We start from the raw sequence: 8,186 nt of genomic DNA, 5'->3' as shown, positions 1-8,186 counted from the left end.
CAATGAGAACAGGCTCTGATGTAAGGCTGTGAACCATTTTACAGTTTGCCATTATGCTGGGATATGTCGGTGGGCTTCCTGGATATGCAGGGCTAATATTTAACAAGGAGCTTGTGAAACACTGTCGACAGATGACCCCATGGCTGTGAATGAATCACTGCTGTGACTGTACTCAGGTGTTGGGGTGGTGTCACATGTGCTGTGCTAGCAGGGTTTGTTCCTCCAGGACTTGCTGCATTTGCATAGATAAGACTCCCTTTTGATGGTTAATAGTTTGGTATTGAGGGAACAGACACCACCCTGGAGAAGAGAGAAGCTGATAAGATAAGGGGTCCATGGACAGCAGACATGCAGCCGGTGGTTAAGAATCACAGCTTAAAGTAGAGCTCCGCGAAAATGATGCAATTGAGACTGCCTGATATAAGGAATATGGAAGTGAACCACAATTGAAATGAAACTGCAAATGAGGATGTTGTTGACTGGCAATCCATGTGTGTGTGATATTATTTACAGTTCAGGAACAAAACCCCACCTCTCTCGCTCTTCACCCCCTCTCTCTCTCGCTCGCTCTCTTCCTCTGTCTCTCTTTTCTAAACATGCACAGACAGGTGTTACAAGTGTTGATGGATGTCTTCAAAAAGTCAGCCATACATCTTCATAGATCCCTCTTTATAAGATTTGGTGTCAAAACACAGCCTCCTAATGGATGGCTTGCACGGACATGATCAGACATGTAGCCCAAACCAGGTTTGCTGTAAGCAGACTTGCTCTATGGTCTTTGACATGTCTTATGATTGTCTGCTCTCCCATATTACCAGTACTCCGGCTGGTTGTGTGGTGGCACTGGAATGGTTCTCTCCACAGGCTCACAAGGTCTAGCCAACAGTTTTATCCTGCTTGTGTCTCAGATGATACTGTATTGAAGATATAGTTCTGAAGATATAAGGCCTACTGATGTTACATTTACAACACATGCAGCTACGAAGTATGAGAGGCGTTCAACCTGATAAATGTTTTTAAACGTGCTCCATTTCATGTCCCAGCTGTGGAAATGTCAAATAAAAAATGGCAGTGTTGTATTCACGTCTGATATTTATCAAGCAACAACATTTCTACTGACTGATATGGTTGTGATAAAGGTCTCATACTTGTTGTACTTTTATTCAGCCTTGTGGTAGATGATTAAAATAGAATTAACTAACTCCACAAAAAAAATCCCTCTTCTTTCTCCCACCAATTTGAATTCGACGTGTCCTGTGAGGTCATTCTTCTTATTTTTTTTGTCCCTTGTTCCTCCTATCTAGGGCTGTTCGGTTCGGGATGACGCCACCTTTGCTCCGCCCCAATGCAAACTCGCTCTTCGCGTTCATTTCATTCCTGGTCTCATTCCGAGCATTCTTCGCATCTCTGTCCGTGCGCTGTCGATTCACGTACACATATCCGGCTGGCCCAGAAACACAACAATAACTTTACACAGTTTACAAAAACTATAATATCCCACATTAGACAAACAAAGGGGGACGAATTGTATTACAAATAACAATAACGGAGGTGTTTGAGGTAAGTTTCAATGTAGTTAATGATATGCAAAATGGTTGCAGACTAACACTGTTATGATGAAGTTGCTTCTTTCATTAGAAATAAGAAGTAATGTATGGTTTTAGAATGAGTGGGCATATTTTTATATTACAATAAAAGTGTGTGTCGGTGAGATTTTAGGTTGCCGTTTCTTGTCGCTGTTGCAACAGGGTGCTTTCACTTTGTCCACTCAGTGTTGTATTCGTCTGACACGAAAATCTTTGACATTTTTCACATTTTTGTAAAGAAGCCCGACCATACGCCCTATTATATAGCAGTAAGTCCAGTGCATGAACCTCAAACTCCTAACAGGATTCCGGATACGATTGGACGTACATTATTTTATGAATGACAATTTTGGACAAGATGACGGATCAAAATGTTACTGTTTTCTTCTCGTTAGTTGGCTCAGCCGGGAGTTGGAGATTTCAGTGGAACATTTTCGGAGCAGTGCAAAAACATTCTGCTGAAAGACTTGTTGCTCCAACACCTTTGATCGTGTATTTTATCCATCGTCCCTTGAAGTCACTGTAAGTATATTTTTCGTTCTTTTATCAGGTTTAGGCTACAAAAATTCCATCAAATTCTTTGCATTCCATTTTCTACATGCGGAATTGATTCAATCGATCATAGGCAAGCTCCATCAGTGTTGCCGAATTGATTAGATGTGTCTTTTAAGATATTAGCTTTTGATCATATTTGACAGTAGAAGATTATGGCCTACATTTAAACAGATATTGGCCTACATTTAAACACATATTGCCCTTGTGCCTTCATAGTGTAGAATAGCGGGCCGGGCAACATACTTTTAGATAATATAATTTATAAAGCACAATCTGTTGCATTTACAAAATAATCTGAAAATGTTATTACATAATTTTGGTGTTGTAGAGATAGTGGATGAAAACATTTGATATCTGTTTGGATTCAAAGCTATGTTTTTCTTGCTTTCGGACACTAAAACGTTGCAAAAAAACAACGACCATTGCTACCCAGTTCTTATTTGAACTTTCTTTGTCCTTTTTTGTTTTTTAAACAATTGGTAATTCAATATAGATTTGAACTATTTCAAAAATAAATTCATAAAAGTAGGCTATTGTGGGATCTGAGCTATGTTTATGTCTGCTTCATTGCTCTGTTCGATCCTTGTTTTCCATATCCGCCTTTTTTCGGGATACATTGTTGCCTGCTCAGCTAAAATCTGAATTAATCACAGGGAAGGGGGTCGCGTTATGTAGCCAAGGCCACTTATATGTGTTACAAAGTTTCATCGCATCCGAAGAAACCGTGTGATCCGACGCCTATTAAATATAGGCCTATAACGTTAGTCAGTTAATCTTAGGAAAGTCTTGATCAAGATTAAGGAAGGTTGAGGAAGATTATGGAGCTTCCTATTCCTTTAGAATTTCGTAATAGACATTAATTACCTATATGTTACACAGATGCTCACCTGTTGCTATTTAAGGATGAATTTGTTGAGGGAAACTTTGCACTGCCATATATTGTAGGCTATGTGGATGTAGTGGTGTGCTCTGATGCTATTGCAGAGCTTTGAAACATATTAATTTTAATAGGTTATGTAGCCTGACTGCCCTCACTTGAACCAAATGCTAAACGTCATCAAGGTCACACCATCAGATACAATTCCAATATAGTTTGTCTGACATTTAAGCAAATATATTTTATAGAGGAGGCCTTTGTAATTATAGTGTAATTCACTTATAGCGTTGTTTATATTATCTCAAAGAATGTAAACTATTCAATTATAACGGTATATGCTTGTTGGTGAATATATAAGGTAAAATGTATTGGTTATTTCGATGCATGGTGATATCCACTTCATTCATAACTAAACAAACCAAACTGCATGATGGTATTCTGTGGCTGTGCAAGTTCTCTGCTATGGAGTGGAATTCAGCTCTGAAAACAAGTTCCCCTATTGTGTGATTGGGGAAAAGACCTCCTTTCTTGCAGTTAATTATCATCTTATATTTCAGTGTGTCTCTCTTGAAAATAGGGGCCAGCAAGATACAATGTGTTATTTGTTGATTCCTCTAACTAGGCTATTATAATTTACTAATTAAACAGATTGACTTCTATCAGACTTAACCCCTGACATGTCAAGATGTTGAGAAGTAAAGCTGCAGGGGGGAAATCAGGAGCAGCAATAGATGCTTTGTTTTCTGCTTATGCAACAAGTGGACCTGTTGGACATTAGCCTGCATGGCATTTTCAAGTGCAAGAATAGTACATTACATTTTAGTCATTTAGCAGATGCTCTTATCCAGAGCGACTTACAGGAGCAATTAGGGTTAAGTGCCTTGCTCAAGGGCACATCAACAGATTTTTCACCTAGTTACTGGCACAACGCTCTTAACCACTAAGCTACCTGCCGCCTACATTATCTTTGCTTGACTCCATGAGTTTTTACTTTTGAAAGTGGGCTTATGAATTCCCATTTTACCAGATGATATCAGTTGAACCCCAAGTGTGTGTGAAATTAAAGAATTATTATAATTATCTGGAATTTCTCTTATTCCAAAGTAATACCATCTAAAGTTATGTTAAAATACAATCACATAAACATATAAGATTAATCAAAAATATCACGTCAATGTATATGATGGAAATATGCTACAGAGGCATTCGATAATATATATCAGATGTATTGCAGGAATTTTGAACTTGGCATTTATCACAGATAGACTGTAGCCTACTAACCCCTTCCTCCCCCTTTTCTGAACATAAGCTTCACATAGTTTTTTGTTATAACATTCATTTAGCCCCAATGACTCATCGGACAGGTATTTGTTGGCACTCAATTTGACATGTGCAGTTTCTATGTTTTGAGGCTATACAGTGTTTTTTATATTTGCATTGTTTACAAACATTGGAGTAAAACATGACACATTTATAAGTTATATTCTTGAAGAATCAATGGGTATGCCTCCCGAGTGGCGCAGCGGTCTAAGGCACTGCATCACAGTGTTGTGGCGTCACTACAGCCTGCTGTGACCATAAGGTGGCGCACAATTGGCCCAGAGTCGTCCGGGTTAGGGGAGGGTTTGGCCGAGTGGGCTTTACTTGGCTCATCGTGCTCTAGCGACTCCTTGTGGCGGGCCGGGCACCTGCAGGGTGACTTTGGACGTCAGTTGAACAGTGTTTCCTCTGACACATTGGTGCAGCTGGCTTCTGGGTTAAGTTAGTGGGTGTTGAAGACAGCGCCGTTCCGGGGAGTTGCAGCGATGAGACAAGATCGTAATCATGAAAAATTGGGTAAAAATTCATTAAAAGAATCAATGGGTATATATATAATTAATTTATCATTTCAAAAATGGATGTAGCAACTAAGGATTCTAGCTTGAAAAAATTCTCAAAAAGTTTTTGAACCTCAACATGCAGTACTGTAGTTGTACGCAGACCACCTCTCTCTGAATACACATGCCTTTTTAGAAATCCCACCGCTGTAATGTTTTGCCTAAGAATGTGGAAGTCTCAGGGCTGGGAAAAGAAGAATGTAGTCTTTCACTTGTGCAATGTGGAGAGAATATGTGCATTACTGAGGCATTGAGTGGATTGGATTACTTCTGGGAGCAGAGAGAGACCCATTGTCTTTCCTGTTGTCAAGACTGAGAGTGTGCGAGGCTGTTGAGCTGCTGAGTGCAAACAAGCCCGTTCTCATTGACATCTGCTTGGATCATTTTCTGCACCTGTAGGGAAAAATGCAAATATGAACTGAGATTTCATGCCAACGGCCATTTGTCAACTCTCTGCTTGTGGCTCTACGTCCTGGCCAGGCCATTGTTATGCCAGCAACAGGCTGCACTGGCTATGGCACCATATGGCTCTTGTATGCTTCCGATAAGCTATCTGTTCCCTTACCTTATCAATGGCATTTAATATGCTTCATATTTGAGTCACCAGCTGTTGTAGGACAGTGTGTGTGTGTGTGTGTGAGTTATTGTAGGTGTGTGTATGTGTATTTGTGCACATAAGTGATTTCTTCTTACCATGAAATTCCTGGCCTTGAATTGTACTTCAACGTTTACTAAGCATAAATGTTGAAGTGAACAACAAATACATTCATAGTTCTGTAATCATGTTCACCTAGACAAGGCATCAGTAGGTAAGAATGAACCACACAATGGGCATTACCACAGCATCTACAATCAGCAAGCTGGTTTTTCCCTCTGTGGTCATGGGGCATTGTGAACATGTAGCGGGATACAGCCCAAAGCAAACAGGCACGTCCTGTCGTTTTAATATTCTACTAAGACATAATTTCCTATTAAAATCCATCTGCGGTCAAAACTAATTAAGAGTTATCATAGGAAAAAAGAATGCCATGGAAACCATTTGATGTTTGAGTGTATTGGTTTTGTGCAGGGGGAATGTACTTGGGCTGGTGCCACAAGTTTTCCTTCACAATGTCATTTTATGTGTTTATTTAGTAGTAAAGGTTGGCATGGAAGACATTTTCTTTTCTTCAGAAAAGCTATTCTTGTTCAATTCCTCCTTACATTTGTTGCATTCTTTAAGAAATGGAAACAGCTGTTAGGAATAAAGGCCTAAACTGGTCAAAAGCACAATTACGCATACCCAACAAATATTTTCTATTTCCTGGTTTGATAAGAGTCTGAGAAATGCCTTGTGGGAATCTGAATGGCACAAAGCATTCCTTTATCTAATCAAGGGAAGAATTGATGAAATGAAAGGATGCTGCTTTTGTTATAGCTGCACAAAACAAGAGGAGTAGGGCGAGTAAAAGAGATGTGATCTGTAATTTAATCTGGACACAGGGTCGTTAAATGTGTAATTACATGCAGACATTTAGCAGGGGAGGGACTCATCGTCACATCAGTGTGTCTGTGATCGGATAGCATGCTTCACACACTACCATACTGCTGGGTTCCAGTCACTCTGTGCCCTGATGTAAAGTCTGTTCTAGAAAGAGAATGTTGCAGTATGGTCTGCTGCTCAACAGTTTCAGTAAGGCCTCAGAGAGGCCGATGTAGAGTGCCACCAAAAAGGAAAATCTGGCTCAAAGCCACTGACGTCATCTAAGTAAATCTGCTTCAGGACTGGAGCCATAAAATGACTGCCAGCTAGAGTGCACTTTGGCCTTGTCAACCGCCTTTGCAAGTGTAATTCACTTTTTCTCCATATGTATAATTATGACAAACAGCTTTTGTATTCATTTGTTTGTCCCGCTTTGTCTTTTGGTATATCGACCTTTACCTCATCATATGTTAATTTTCAAAAGGACCAAAGCACTTTCTCTCTAGATAAGTCAAAGAGTCAAAGAAACCTTAAAAAGCAACGTTGTAGAGCATTATACTGCCAAACTGTTGCAGGAAATCTGGGGGAAATAAGACGGAAAGAGAAAAATAAAATGTAAGAGCTTTCCTCATCTTTCGAAGTCATACAGTAAAGAAACCACTGTTTCAGCCCTTTACAATTATAGCCTCATAATTCAAACCATATGTCAGCCTCAGTCAGTTTCTCAGGAAAGCAAATAATGTTGATACAAATGCCGTCTTAATCACGTCTTATTAAACTGTAATGATTTGGAAGTTATTGGGAAATTGTTATAAGTACCTTCCCTACTTTCGCACTCTCCTAACTCTTCTTTTTTTGGATGGGAAAAAGTCATTTAAATGAGCTACCACATGACCAGACACACATGAGAAGCAATATCTAATCCATTAATCATTAGATGAGTCAGTTCCTGAAACCACTATAAACCTTCAAGTTCTTGGCCACAGCCGAAAGCAGGAAATCCAGGCTTCAATAACTTCCTTTCCCAGTGCAGGCTATGCTAGTAGTTTAGTGCCCACTAGCAATAGGAAGATGTACGCCCGTGGAACAAAGGCCCTCAGTCACTTCATTTACTGAAACCGTTTATAATTTGTGGTCTGTATTCAAATGTGGGCTGTCCAGGCTCTCTGGCACCGTATTCCCCAGTCCTCTCTTGTAATAAATCCCTACAAGGCCTTTCATTAATGGCTGCTGTATTGTTATCATGGCCGACAGAGATCAGGCAGGCTCGCTCTGCCCTGAAGCTGCCCTGGATTCAGCCGAGGCACAGATAGACTTTGGGTGAGCTCCCAACATTAGTATGCACACTGTGCCCAGTGAATGAGTTTGAATTCTAGCCCGAAGCGCATCATTCATAGGTTTCTTTACAGGCTTAGATCTGTGTGTATGTAAATACTACTGTAAGCATGTTTGGCTGGGAAAGCTGGGATACATTGGCCTAATATGATTACACCTCATAAACAGTTTAATTGCTCAGTCTGAGGACCATACATATTGCTTTGGTCCATTTTCGCATTGATGCTGGCTGTGGCTATGGACTAGCCTGAGACATTCATTGCATTTATTGAAAATGTTGTCTCAAAATGTTCTGACAAAGTTGTGTGATTTGGTATCTTTGTGCCCTGACAAATAAATTATATTACAAGGTAAGCACTTCAATAGAGTTCCCCTCTTTAAATTTTGGGCTTCAAATAGGGAAATTATCATTGTCAATGTGAATAGAAACTTAGTTTCTTTCAATAGTTGTTCAATGGTTTTTTGTTTGTGTATACTGCATGCTTAATTGGAAA

General features: G+C 39.8%; 1 protein-coding gene across 5 annotated transcripts in view; it reads left to right on the top strand.

Moving 5' to 3' along the window:
- The first annotated feature begins 1,375 nt into the window (after nucleotides 1-1,375).
- LOC121556352 (transcriptional enhancer factor TEF-1) overlaps nucleotides 1,376-8,186 on the top strand; it is a 54,171-nt gene continuing 47,360 nt past the window's right edge. For all 5 annotated transcript variants that reach the window (XM_045214095.1, XM_045214093.1, XM_045214094.1 and 2 more), the window contains exons 1-2: nucleotides 1,376-1,560; nucleotides 1,982-2,108. The gene's annotated coding sequence lies outside the window, so the exon portion shown is untranslated. The remainder of the gene's footprint in view (nucleotides 1,561-1,981; nucleotides 2,109-8,186) is intronic.

Source organism: Coregonus clupeaformis, unplaced genomic scaffold (assembly GCF_020615455.1).
Source record: "Coregonus clupeaformis isolate EN_2021a unplaced genomic scaffold, ASM2061545v1 scaf0196, whole genome shotgun sequence".
Lineage (NCBI taxonomy): Eukaryota > Metazoa > Chordata > Actinopteri > Salmoniformes > Salmonidae > Coregonus > Coregonus clupeaformis.
This window is presented reverse-complemented; position numbering and strand designations above follow the sequence as displayed.